Source organism: Mobula birostris, chromosome 2, assembly GCF_030028105.1.
Source record: "Mobula birostris isolate sMobBir1 chromosome 2, sMobBir1.hap1, whole genome shotgun sequence".
NCBI lineage: Eukaryota > Metazoa > Chordata > Chondrichthyes > Myliobatiformes > Myliobatidae > Mobula > Mobula birostris.
In genome coordinates this window covers 78,213,583-78,227,209 of record NC_092371.1, presented here as the reverse complement: position 1 = coordinate 78,227,209, position 13,627 = coordinate 78,213,583, and the positions used below count along the sequence as shown (strand labels likewise).

At 46.8% G+C, this 13,627-nt stretch overlaps 1 protein-coding gene across 6 annotated transcripts in view; it reads left to right on the top strand.

The window, feature by feature from the left end:
* LOC140187862 (protein CBFA2T2-like) overlaps positions 1–13,627 on the top strand; it is a 221,545-nt gene that overhangs the window by 91,693 nt on the left and 116,225 nt on the right. The gene's annotated exons all lie outside the window — the stretch shown is intronic.

Below are 13,627 nucleotides of genomic sequence, written 5' to 3'. Positions count from 1 at the left end.
TACTGTACCCCTGTGTTATACAGTGACAGACCTGTCCCACCAGTACTGTACGCTGGTGTTATACAGTGACAGACCTGTCCCACCAGTACTGTACCCCTGCGTTATACAGTGACAGACCAGTCCCACCAATACTGTACCCCTGTGTTATACAGTGACGGACCTGTCCCATCAATGCTGTACCCCTGTTATACAATGACAGACCTGTCCCACCAGTACTGTACCCCGGTGTTATACAGTGACAGTACTCTGTCCCAAAGAAGAAACCGCCTGCAACACTGACACACACATATGGATGTTTATTCAGACACATTAACATCGAAATATACTTACCATACACGCCAAGGGATGTGCACACATTCCCTCGTCTGCCTGTAAATATTCAAACACACACACACACACACACACACACACTTACCTCACCCTCTCTCTCTCTCTCCACACACACACACACACACACACACACACACACACACACACAAACACACACTTCACCTTCTCTCTCTCACACTCCACACTCATGTCACATACACTCACTAACCACTCAGTCTCACATTTCACCCCATGCAGATGGAAAGTTCATTCACAGCTAACCAGAAAGCTCAGGCAGGTGGGAACATTCCAGGAAATCTGTTTACATTTTTCAAGCGTTTTTTTAAAATATCGATTTTATCTCTGATGGTTGCAGCCCTAATGCTTCCTGCTGGTCTGGTGATGAGAAAGGCAGGGCAGGGTGAGGCATTGAACACCGATGCGGACTAAGCAGGTGACTGACACGCTGTGTTTGCTGGCGGTGAAGTAGTGAAGACATTCTGAGAAGCCAGCAGTTGCAATGTGGCGGTTACAGCTGGTGCTGGTGATTACGGTGCCTGCTGCTTCTCTCCACGGTGCAGGAGGTGAAGCTCCCTCTGGGTCTTCAGATTCAATTGTATGGAAGGGATTATAGACAGCCAGTCAGCAAAGATTAGGTTTTGGGCAGAGAATTCTCAGGACAGTGTATTTTTGTGACTGGATTTTGACCGTGCCTGAGAGAGTGTGTGGGCATGAATCTGACAGCATGTGTGAGAAAATAAAACCATTAGACATAGGAGCAGAATAAGGCCATTCAGCCCATTGAGTCTGTTCCACCATTCCATCATGGCTGATTTATTTTCCATCTCATCCCCATTCTCTGCCTTTTTCCTGTAACTTTTAATGGCCTGACTAATCAAGGATCTTATCGCCCTCCACTGTAAATATACCCAATGACTTGGCCTCCACAGCCACGGGTGGCAGTGAATTCTGCAGATTTCCCACCCTCTGGTGAAAGGAACTCCTCCTCACCTCGGTAGACTTGAGTGTGTAAGTGCGTGGGAGAGCATGTCTCAGCGTGCATGCATTTGGATGTGTTCATGAGTATTGGGGTATCATGTGCAGTTCTGGTCATCTACTTACAGGAAAGATAGCAATAAGAGTGCATAGAAAATTGTCAAGGATGTTGCCGGTACTTAGGGTTGCCAACTGTCCTGTATTAGCTGGGACATCCTGTATATTGGGCTAAATTGGTTTGTCCCATACAGGACCGCCCTTCTCCCGTATTTCCCCTGCGAAGGTAGAGCGTTCCTGTGAAACCGTTTGTAAGCGGAAATGGCGTAAAGCGAAGAAATTACCATTAATCTATATGGGAAAAATTCTGAGCGTTCCCAGACCCAAAAAACAACCTATCAAGTCATACCAAATAACACATAAAACAACACTAACATAGTAAAAGCAGGAATGATATGATAAATACACTGGCTATATAAAGTAGAAATAATGTATGTACAGTGTAGTTTCACTTAACAGAATCGGGAAGATTAAGCCAAAACCAATTTGTAGAAAGAAACTGGCACGTACACGCATGCGCACGTCACACATGCGCACACGGGTGCCCGCGCAAGGCTTCATGGTCATGCAAACAACAGGAATTCTGCAGATGCTGGAAATTCAAGCAACACACATCAAAGTTGCTGGTGAACGCAGCAGGCCAGGCAGCATCTGTAGGAAGAGGTGCAGTCGACGTTTCAGGCCGAAACCCTTCGTCAGGACTACTTACTCACTCTTCCTTCAGTTAGTCCTGACGAAGGGTCTCGGCCTGAAACGTCAACTGCACCTCTTCCTACAGATGCTGCCTGGCCTGCTGCGTTCACCAGCAACTTTGATGTGTGTTGTTTCATGGTCATGGTAGTCTTTCTCGGAGTAAACACCAGTGTCCCGTATTTGACTGCTACTTTTGTCCCTTATTTGGGAGTGAGAAAGTTGGCAACCCTACCGGTACTTGAGCACCTGAGTTGTAGGGAGAGGTTGAATAGATTAGGAGTTAATTCCCTGGAGTGTAGGAGAATGAGGAGATATTTAATAGAGGTATACAAAATTGAGGGTATAAAGCAGGCTTTTTCCACGGATGTTGGATGAAACCAGAACTTGAGGTCATAGGTTAAAGGTAAAAGGTGAAATATTTAAGGGGAACCTGAGCGGGAGCTTATTCCCTCAGAGGATGGTGAGAGTGTGGAATGAGCTGCCAGCAGAAGTGGTGGATGCTTGTTCAATGCCAACTTTTAAGAGAAATTCGGACAGTTACATGGATGAATAGAGGGTAGTGGTCCAGGTGAGGGTTGATGGCACTAGGTAGAATGACAGTTCAGCAGAGACCAGATGGGCTGAAGGGCCTGTTTCTGAGCTGTAGTGCTCTATGACTATTGGAAGGGAAGGTTAAGGAAAGATTTCTAACATCTCTCACCTGGAGACAGTGTGGAGGAGGTTTACAAGGATGTGGCCAAAAGTGGAATTTTTGAGTGTGTATCTGTGAGGGTGTCTGGATGTTACTACTACTACTACGTCAACTCAGGCCTAGGGGGCCGACGTTGGGCATGATGACGGACTCTCCACTCCTCCCTCTCCCTCATCAGTGCGTTCAGTTCATCTACATTAGCCACGCTGCTGTCTTCTAGGAGTGTGTTGACCATAGACTTAGGAGGGCGCCCAGGGTTCATCCTCCCGTGCTTGGGCTCCCATATGATGACTAGGCTGGCAGGTAGCCCGGGGTGGCGTAGACAGTGCCCCACTAGTTGCAGTCTTCTCGCCTCGATTTTAGTGGTGAGCATTGGTAGGTCGTCACAGAGCTCGACGTTTGTCATGTGCTGTTGCCAACTCACGTCAAGAACCTTCCAGAGCATTCGTGTATAGCAACCATCTAGAGACTTTCGCGTCGTCTTGGTGAGTGCCCATGTCTCGCATCCGTACGTGAGAACGGACTCTATGACTGCTATGAAAATCCTCTTTTTAAGCCCCCTGGTCAGGTTCGACTTCCAGATTTCCTTCATGTCGTTCATAGCCCTCCACGCCAGCGCCTTCTGTATCTTTATGTCCTTCTCCGAACTCATCATTCTTGACCCGAGGTACTTGTAGTCAAAGACTTTCTTAATGGTATCATTCTCTACGGCCTTGAGATTACCTTCATCGCAGGTAAACGCCACGTGTCTGGATGGGGCAATGCATATGTTTTGAGAGTGCAATTCCCTCCAATCAGTCCTTATAAGAGTGCAACACAGACTAGATGAGCAGAAGGGCATGTGTCTCTGCTGCTTTGTTTTATGACCCTGTGCAGCACAGGGTCATAAAACAAATGTCATGGGTTACCAGGGAAGGCCCAGTGAGGTGTTCCAATTCCCTGAGTGGGATTTCTGGCCCGCTCACGTGAGAGGCAACTTGCAAGGTCCTATTGACCTTCTCCTCCAAGAGGTGATGCTCCACAGGTGATGTCCCTCCATCACAGGCGCTCCCAGCTGACGGTGGAGTTATGGGTTGGGTGTTCAGGGATGACCTTATGGGAGGCTGGAAGTTGTTAACACATGCAAAATGTTGGAGGAACTCTGCTAAAGGATAGTCTCCAACCTGATACCATGAATATCAAACTCTCCTTCCAGTAAAATAAATTCCGTCCCCATCCCCTCTTCTTCCATTCCCCACTCTGGCCTCTTCTCACCTGCCTGTCACCACACCCCGGGTCCCCTTTTCCTTCCCTTTCTCCTATGATGACTTTCTTCTTCTATCAGATTCCTTCCTCTCCAGCTTTTCACCTATCCTACCCACCTGGCTTCACCGATCACCTTCTGACTATCCTCCTTCCCCTCCCCCTACCTTTTTATTCTGGCACCTTCTCCCTTCCTTTCAGTCCTGAAGAAGGGTCTCAGCCCGAAATGTCAAGTGCTTACTCATTTCCATAGATGCAGCTTCTACACTCTGCTTGATCTTTCAGTGATCCTGTTATAGTTACTGTTCTAGATTTGCCCTCAAATGAATCTCAGGTGACTTATATGTTTGTTGGTGTTCAGTCGTTAAGTCGAGTCCGACTGTTTGTGACCTCATGGACCATAGGGTTTTCATGGCAAGATACAGAAGTAGATTTCCAGGCCTTTCTCACACGCAGATACTGCTGCTGCCCAGGTTGGGACCTGGCTGGGTTTGAACTCAGGACCATCTGCATTGAAGTCCAGTGCTGATGCCACTACACCACCAGCCAGCCCAAAGTACATATATGTACTTTGATAATAAAATTTACTGTGAACTTTGACGTACCGAGTCCCTCTGCGTGTGTTGTTCTGGATTTCCAACATTTGCAGGCTTTCTCATGCTTGTGGAAGCTGTTACGTTAGTTTGGATCTTTCTTTACCCTCCTCCCTACCCTGTGAAAATTAAAGAATCTGTAAGTAAGCCAAGACAAGGCCAACTCTGCTGATGTGGAAGCCACCGGAGTGAGGTGCTGGTGGTCTTCTGTACACATGCACACACATCTCTTCCACTCATACAGGCTCTTTTACCTGTCATCATGTATGATACTCATGTATGTGTGTGCACATGCACACGCGCACACACAGAGACACAATTTCTCCTTCATTCTGTCTCCTCTAGTAGGCCATTCAGCCCATCTTTGCCTTTTGATCATGGCTGATTTTTTTCTCCCCACTCAACCCCATTCTCCTGCCTTCTTCCTGTAACTTTTGAACCCCCCCCCCCCCCACTAATCAGGAATCTCCTGGTGGGATTTGAACACTGCAGGCATAGTTAGAGGTATGCTCCCTCCCCAGGTTATGAAAGGGACATTCCTGAGAATCGTTTTCAATCTGAGCAGTTCACAAGTCTGGCGATATATTTAAATAAAAACATTAAGATTAAGATTAGCTTTATTTGTCACATGTACACTGAAACATACAGCGAAATGCATTGTTTGCATCAAATCAAATCAGCGGGGATTGTGTTTGGCAGCCGGCAAGTGTCACCACTCTGCTGGTGCCAATGTAGCATGCCTACAAATGACTAACCTTGACCATGCGTCTTTTTGAGATGTGGAAGGACACCAGAGCACCCGGAGGAAATCCACGTGGACACAGGGAGAACGTATAAACTCATCAGAGATAGCAGCAGGAATCAAACCACGATCTTTCAGCTGACACTGTAAAGCAAAGCACTAACCAGTACGCTACAAAAAGAAAAGCCCTAGTTCATTCAACCTATGCTGACAAGACGTGCTGTCTAATCCAGCCCGCCCTTCCCATATAACCCTCCATTTTTCTTACATCCATGTGCCTAGTTAAAAGTCTCTTAGATGTCCCTAGTGCATCTGCCACTACCACCACTCCTGACAGGGTGTTCCATGTACTATCCACTCTGCATAAAAAAAACTACCTCAGCCCTCACCCCCATATTTATCTACCACCACCTCGACAGGGTGTTCCACATACTGTCCACTCTGTGTAAAAAAACTACCTCAGAGCTCACCCCCATATTTATCTACCACCACCTTACCTCCTCATATCCACTCTATGCCTCTATCCTATCACTCTCCTCCTCTTCGCTCCAAAGAGAAAAGCCCTAGTTCATAGTCATAGTCATAGTCATACTTTATTGATCCCGGGGGAAATTGTTTTTCATTACAGTTGCACCATAAATAATTAAATAGTAATAAAACAATAAATAGTTAAATAGTGATATGTAAATTATGCCAGGAAATAAGTCCAGGACCAGCCTATTGGCTCAGGGTGTCTGACCCTCCAAGGGAGGAGTTGTAAAGTTTGATGGCCACAGGCAGGAATGACTTCCTATGACGCTCTGTGCTGCATCTCGGTGGAATGAGTCTCTGGCTGAACGTACTCCTATGCCCCACCAGTACATTATGTAGTGGATGGGAGACATTGTCCAAGATGACATGCATCTTGGACAGCATCCTCTTTTCAGACACCACCGTGAGAGAGTCCAGTTCCATCCCCACAACATCACTGGCCTTAACGAATGAGTTTGTTGATTCTGTTGGTGTCTGCTACCCTCAGCCTGCTGCCCCAGCACACAACAGCGAACATGATCGCACTGGCCACCACAGACTCGTAGAACATCCTCAGCATCATCTGGCAGATGTTAGATGTCATGCAGCCTGTCCTCATGAGACATACTGTTTAATCTAGGCAGTATCGCAGTAAATCTCCTCTGCACCCTCTCTAAAGCTTCCATATCCTTCCTTTCATGAGGTGACCAGGATCCAAGTACCCCATTCACCCCCAAAATCTATCATGGTCCTATTTCCTCAAAGAAGGGTCATTATTGTTAGCCTTCTAGGGGCAAAACGGTAGTGTAGTGGTGACACAACACTTTACTGTACAGGCGACCTGGGTTCAATTCCCGCTGCTGTCTGTGAGGAGTTTGTATGTTCTCCCCGTGAAATGTGGATTTCTTCAGGGTGCTTCAGTTTACTCCCACAGTCCAGAGATATACTGGTTGGAAGGTTAGTTCGTCATTGTAAATTTTCCATAGTGTTAAAATTGAGGAATTGCTGGGCGTTGTGCCTCAAAGGGCCGGAAGGACCTATCTCGTGCTGTATCCCAGGCTGGATATTGACAGGGTTTGAGAGATGGACGATGGGCAGGCTGAATATTGACAGGGTTTGAGAAATGGACGGTGGGCAGGCTGGATACTGACAGGGTTTGAGAGATGGATGATGGGCAGGCTGGATGTTGACAGGGTTTGAGAAATGGACGGTGGGCAGGCTGGATGTTGACAGGGTTTGAGAGATGGATAATGGGCAGGCTGGATATTGACAGGGTTTGAGAAATGGACGGTGGGCAGGCTGGATTTTGACAGGGTTTGAGAGATGGATGGTGGGCAGGCTGGATTTTGACAGGGTTTGAGAGATGGACGGTGGGCAGGCTGGTTGTTGACAGGGTTTGAGACTCGGACGATGGGCAGGCTGGATTTTGGCAGTACTTAAGAGACAGACAGTGTTTGGAATTGATTGTTAGGAATGAGATTGCGGAATACCTGGAGGCACATGACAAGATAGGCCAAAGCCAGCATGGTTTCTTGAAAGGAAAATCCTGCCTGACTAACCTACTGTAATTTTTTAAGGAAATTACAAGCAGAGTAGGCAAAGGAGATGCAGTGGATGTGGTGTACTTGGATTTTCAGAAGGCCTTTGACAAGGCACCGCACTTGAGGTTGCTTAGCAAGATAAGAGCCCATGGAATTACAAGGAAGTTACTAGTGTGGGTGGTACATTGGCTGATTGGCAGAAAGCAGAGTGTGGGAATAAAGGGATCCTATTCTGGCTGGCTGCCAGTTACCAGTGGAGTTCCACAGGGGTCGGTGTTGGAACTGCTGCTTTTTACGATGTATGTCATTGATTTGGACTGTGGAATTAATGGATTTGTGGCTAAATTTGCCGCTGATACAAAGATAGGTGGAGGAGCGGGTAGTGTTGAGGAAACAGAGCTTGCAGAGAGAATAAGATAGTTTAGGAGAATTGGCAAGGAAGGGGCAAATGAAATACAATGTTTGAAAGTGTGTGGTCATGCTCTTTGGTGGAAGAAATAAACGGGCAGACTATTATTTAGTTGAGGAGAGAATTCAAAATGTAGAAATGCAAAGGGACTTGGGAGTCCTTGTGCAGGATACCCTACAGGTTAATTTCCAGGTTTAAGTCGGTTGTGAAGAAGGCGAATGTAATGCTGGCATTCATTTCTAGAGGTATAGAATATAAGAGCAGGGATGTGATGTTGAGGCTCTGTAAGGCACTCGTGAGACCACACTTGGAGTATTGTGTGCAGTTATAGGCTCCTTATTTTAGAAAGGATGTACTGACATTGGAGAGGGTTCAGGGAAGATTCACGAGAATGATTCCAGGAATGGAAGGGTGAGTGTATGAGGAATGTCTGGCAGCTGTTGGGCTGTATTCCCTGGAGTTCAGGAGAATGAGGGGGATCTCATAGAAACATTCCAAATGTTAAAAGGCCTGAACAGATTAGACATGGCAAAGTTATTTCCCACGGTAGGGGGGTCTAGGACAAAAGGGCACGACTTCAGGATTGAAGGACATCCATTTAGAACAGAGATGCAGAGAGATTACTTTAGTCAGAGGGTGGTAAATCTGTGGAATTTGTTGCCATGAGCAGCTGTGGAGGCCAAGTCATTGGGTGCATTTAAGGCAGAGATGGATAGTTTCTTGATTAGCCAGGGCATCAAAGGGTATGGGGAGAAGGCAGGGAAGTGGAGATAACTGGAAGAATTGGATCAGCCCATGATTGAATGGCAGAGCAGACTTGATGAGCCAAATGGCCTACTTCTGCTCCTATATCTTATGGTCTTATGAACGGTGGGCAGGCTGGATATTGACAGGGTTTAAGAGATGAATGGTGGGCAGGCTGGATATTGACAGGGTCTGAGAGATGGACAGTGGGCAGGCTGGATATTGACAGGGTCTGAGAGATGGACAGTGGGCAGGCTGGATATTGACAGGGTCTGAGAGACGGACGGTGGGCAGGCTGGATGTGGACTGGGTCTGAGAGATGAACGATGGGCAGGCTGGATGTTGACAGGGTTTGAGAGATGGATATTGACAGGGTTTGAGACTCGGACAGTGGGCAGGCGGGATATTGACAGGGTTTGAGAGACGGACGGTGGGCAGGCTGGATGTGGACTGGGTCTGAGAGATGAACGATGGGCAGGCTGGATGTTGACAGGGTTTGAGAGATGGATATTGACAGGGTTTGAGACTCGGACAGTGGGCAGGCGGGATATTGACAGGGTTTGAGAGACGGACGGTGGGCAGGCTGGCTGTGGACTGGGTCTGAGAGATGGACGATGGGCAGGCTGGATGTTGACAGGGTTTGAGAGATGGATATTGACAGGGTTTGAGACTCGGACAGTGGGCAGGCTGGATATTGACAGGGTTTGAGAGACGGATGGTGGGCAGGCTGGATATTGACAGGGTCTGAGAGACGGATGGTGGGCAGGCTGGATGTGGACTGGGTCTGAGAGAGGGTGGTGGTGGGTGGTTCCTCCTGAACTAATTCTGCATGGTTTCCCATTTGCAATGGAATGAGCAAATGGGTCTCTCGCAGATTATTGCCATTCATCACAGGGACAGTCTCTGAGACCATGAGGATCTCACCACAGTAATTTACACAGCATTAACTGAATTTTTAATATTCGCATTTTGTGGCTAAGCAAGAAAAAAATGATCATCCTCATTCCTGTTGGCAGCAGCTGGTGCACGTTGAAGATGGATAAGTTCATTATGCTAACATTTTCACAGTCTTCCATTTGAAAGAGTCAGGCCACCCAGCTCTTTAATAAGCAGTCTCTCTCCTTGGGCATCGCCCAACCTGCCTTGTGCAGTTATTTCAATGAGTGTGGAAACAATATGCAATTATTTACCTCCTTTAACATTGTGGAATGCCGTCAGGAGTGTGACAGCAAATGTTATCAGCCGAAACCAGGCATTAAGCTACAGGACTCCACTGAAAGCTCAAGGCCTCCTGGAGCACTGGGAGGTGAAATAAAGCCATTGCCGAGCTGCGACCTCCACTGAGTTGCTGCTCAAATTTAGTTGTTTTTAAATTATTTTTTTTAGGTTCGTAACGATGGTTTTGGGGACAGAGAAGGCTCAGGCTAGGATCTAGGGACAGAGATGTGGGGGAATTGGAGGTTGGGCTGGCGTCTAAATCTCCACTCTGCATTTGAAGACCAGTGACGAAGACGTGGGACATCCGTGGCCAGCAGAGAGTAGGTGAGGGCCCCGCCAGCCCGACGAGTAGCCGGTGTGTTCTGGAGTCGGAGTTCCATGTGGGCACAAGAAACGAGCTCCGGTGATCCTCAGTGTTTGCAAATCAGTGAGACTGGGTTCGAGGCCCACTGCTCAGTGATCACCATTTTGTAGGTTCGGTGCTGAGGACTGAGGCATGAAGATTGATTTCTCCCACATTTCAAAGACGTCCAAGTCAGGATGCGTGAGTTATGGGCGTGCTAGAGTGGCACCAGAAGCATGGCGACACTTGTGGGCTGCCTCAGCTCAATCTTGCACTGTGTTGGACGTTGAAGCGAACAATGCATTTCACTGTATGTTTTGATCAATACAAATAAAATGAATCTTTAATCTCTATCTACTGGGTGGCAGGTTAACGCATCGCTTTACAGCGCCAGCCACTGAGGTTCAATTCCCGCCTCTGTCTGTAGAGAGTTTGTACGTTTAGGTCGTCTGGTTGCCTGTCAGGTTTTAAAGATGTACAGGTTGGTTGGTTAATTGGTGATATAGTTGTAAGTGGACCATCCGGGCTCATTGGGTCGGAAGGGTCTGTTACTCTGCTGAATCTCTAAATTAAATTAAATTTTTTAAAAAATCAAAAATGAACTTAAATGAACTTGAACGGTCTGTTACTCTGCTGTATCTCTAAATTAAATTAAATTTTTAAAAAAATCAAAAATGAACTTTAAACGCTCAGTGACAGGATGTTGGTGTTGCTGGGCAGGCCAGTATTTATTTAATGTCCCTATTTGCCCACAAGAGGGAAGTCATGAGCTGGCTTTTTGATGAGCTGTTGTCCTTCTGGAGACTTTGCTAAGGGGTAGGGAGGTCCAGGTTTTACACCCGGTGATGCCACTTGGGTTGTGTGTGACTTGGAGGAGAATGTGAAGGTGGTGGTGCTCCCCTGCTCTGGCTACGTTTGTCCGGCGCGGTGGTAGGCACCGCGGTTTTGGGCAGTGTGCTGAGAGAAAGCACGCGTGGGAACCTGTGTCACTGAAGCTGTCAACATGCAGATTTTGTAAGACATGGTGTCTGGCCTGAGGCGAAAGAAAGATTAGTTTTATAGTGTAATAATTTACAGCAATAATGATCAAGATTCAATTCTCCAAGGAGTTTGTACGTTCTTCCTGTGAAGCTCCAGTTTCCTCTCATGTTCCAAACCCGTACCGGTTAGTGAGCATGCTCTGTTGACTCTGGAATCATGGCGACACTTGCGGGCTGCCCCCAGCACATATGCAGATTGCCTTGTAAGAAATGCGTTTGACTGTATGTTTCGATGTTTCAACGGCATCATCATCATTATGTGCCGTGTTGTATGACGTGGGCGATCGTGGTCCCATGACTGTGATTGTTCTTGGCAAATTTGGTGGTTTGCCATTGCCTTCTTCTGGGCAGTATCTTTACAAGATGGATGACCCCAGCCATTACCAATACTCTTCAGAGTTGCATAACCAGGACTTGTGATATACACCAGCTGCTCATACAACCATTCATCACCTGCTCCTTTGGCTTCACATGACCCTGATCGGGGGGCTAAGCAGATGCTTCACCTCCCCCAAGGGTGGCCTGTAGGCCAGCGGAGGGAAGGAGTGCCTTACGCCTCCTTTGGTAGAAACATATCTCCAACCTGCCACCCAACATATGATTCAAAGTACATGAGACAGATAAATGTAATCTTTATGTGCTGTACATTAAAACAAGCAGTAAAATGTATCATCTGCGGCATGAGCAGCCCAGTCTGAGAAGCGATGGAGCAGTCCGTGGGTGCCGCCAGACATTCAGTGCCAACATACCATGCCCTCAACATTCTAACCCTTACTAACCCATATGTCTTTGGACTTTGGGAGGAAACCAGAGCACCTGGAGGAACCACAGCCATGGGAAAAACAAAAAAACTCCTTACAGTCAGCGAGGGAAATGAACCCTGGTCATTTGATCACTGGCTGTGTGTACTGTTACGCTAACTGCTGCACGACTGTAATGTGGTGGGATACTAAAAGGAATTACAGCACTAAAGCAGGCTACTCAGCCCATCTATGAGGGTGTTTCTGCTCTATACTAGTTACCTCCCACCCATCTTCATCAAAACCTTTTCCCTTTGTTGACAGATGGCTCACACATGATAGGAGGTCTCACATCATGCATGACAGAAGCATGTGGGGTCGTAGCTCTGCATTTTCATTACAGGAACATACTGTGTGTTACTGGGAAGGGTGGGGGTGGAGAAGAACTGCCTTCTCAAGTCCATGTGCCACTTCCCAGCACAGGAAATGTCTGCAACAGGGAGAGTACCGTGGTGGTCTTTCAAAATTGTCTGGAGCTAATTATTTCTTGATCTGCAGCAGCTTAATTATAAAACACATCTGGCAGGCAGCTGCACAATTCCAGCCCTCTTCTTCCTCTCTGCTCGCTGTTCTGCTTGGCTCATCTCTTTGCACTCAATTTAAGCAACATTTCCTTACCAGGAATATTGTCGAGAACTCCAATTCCCCAATGATATTTCAGCGCATGGAGTCCATCTGATCTCTTGGACCTTCACAGATTTTTCAGCACTGTGGAATTTGCCCACTCTTCTCATGTCAGGTCAGTGTCAGCTCAGAGAAGAGCAAGCCCTTCGCTTAATGGAGAAGAATGGCTACAAGGGAGAAGGGAGTAGAAGGTCTGTTCTTTGTAATTATAGAGAGTCCAGAGTATCGTAAGGGTCCTGAGAAATGTCTGTTAACTAATGTTTGTGTAAATTACATACCCTGTTGGTTGAGATTGCACAAGTTACATTGGTATATTAAGTACACAGATTTTAGTTAATTTTAAATTCTAGCCATATGAGTTAATTTGCCAGGGGTGGTGTTGAGGCATTGGCACTGGACTGCAAGGCGTGTGGTCACGGGTTCGAATGGGGCCACTCCTTGCATACTTTCCATCTGTGCTGGCTTGAGCTTTGAGCTAGCAACTCAACCTCGTAACAGAAAAACAAACAAAAGTGCTAAAAAAAAAAATTGGGAAAGTTGCCGTCCGATGTGCCACAAGGCGCAGAGAGGAATAACATAATATGTAAGGTAATTATTATAGTATTATACTACAGATTCAAAACTTGTTGGACTCTGGAAGCTTCCAGTCTACAGAACGCCCGACTAGAGTATTTCAGCCTGAACTTATAAATACACTCACTGGCTACTTCATTAGGTACCTTGCTTAGTTATTTGAGTTACTGTTGTCTCCTGTCAGCTTGAACCTGTCTAGCCATTCTCCTCTGACCTCTCTCATTAACAAGATGATTTCACCCACAGAGCTGCACAAGATGATTTTTGTGTTTTGCAACATTCTCTGTAAACTCTAGAGACTGTTGTGTATGAACACCCTAGGAGATCAGCTCTTTCTGAGATACTCAAACCACCCCATCTGGCACCAACAATCATTCCAGGGTCAAAGTCACTTAGGTCACATTTCTTCCCCATTCTGGTGTGGTCTGACCCAACAACTGAAATTTGACCGTGAATACTTGTTTTTATGCACTGAGTTGCTGCCACGTGATTGATTGAAATG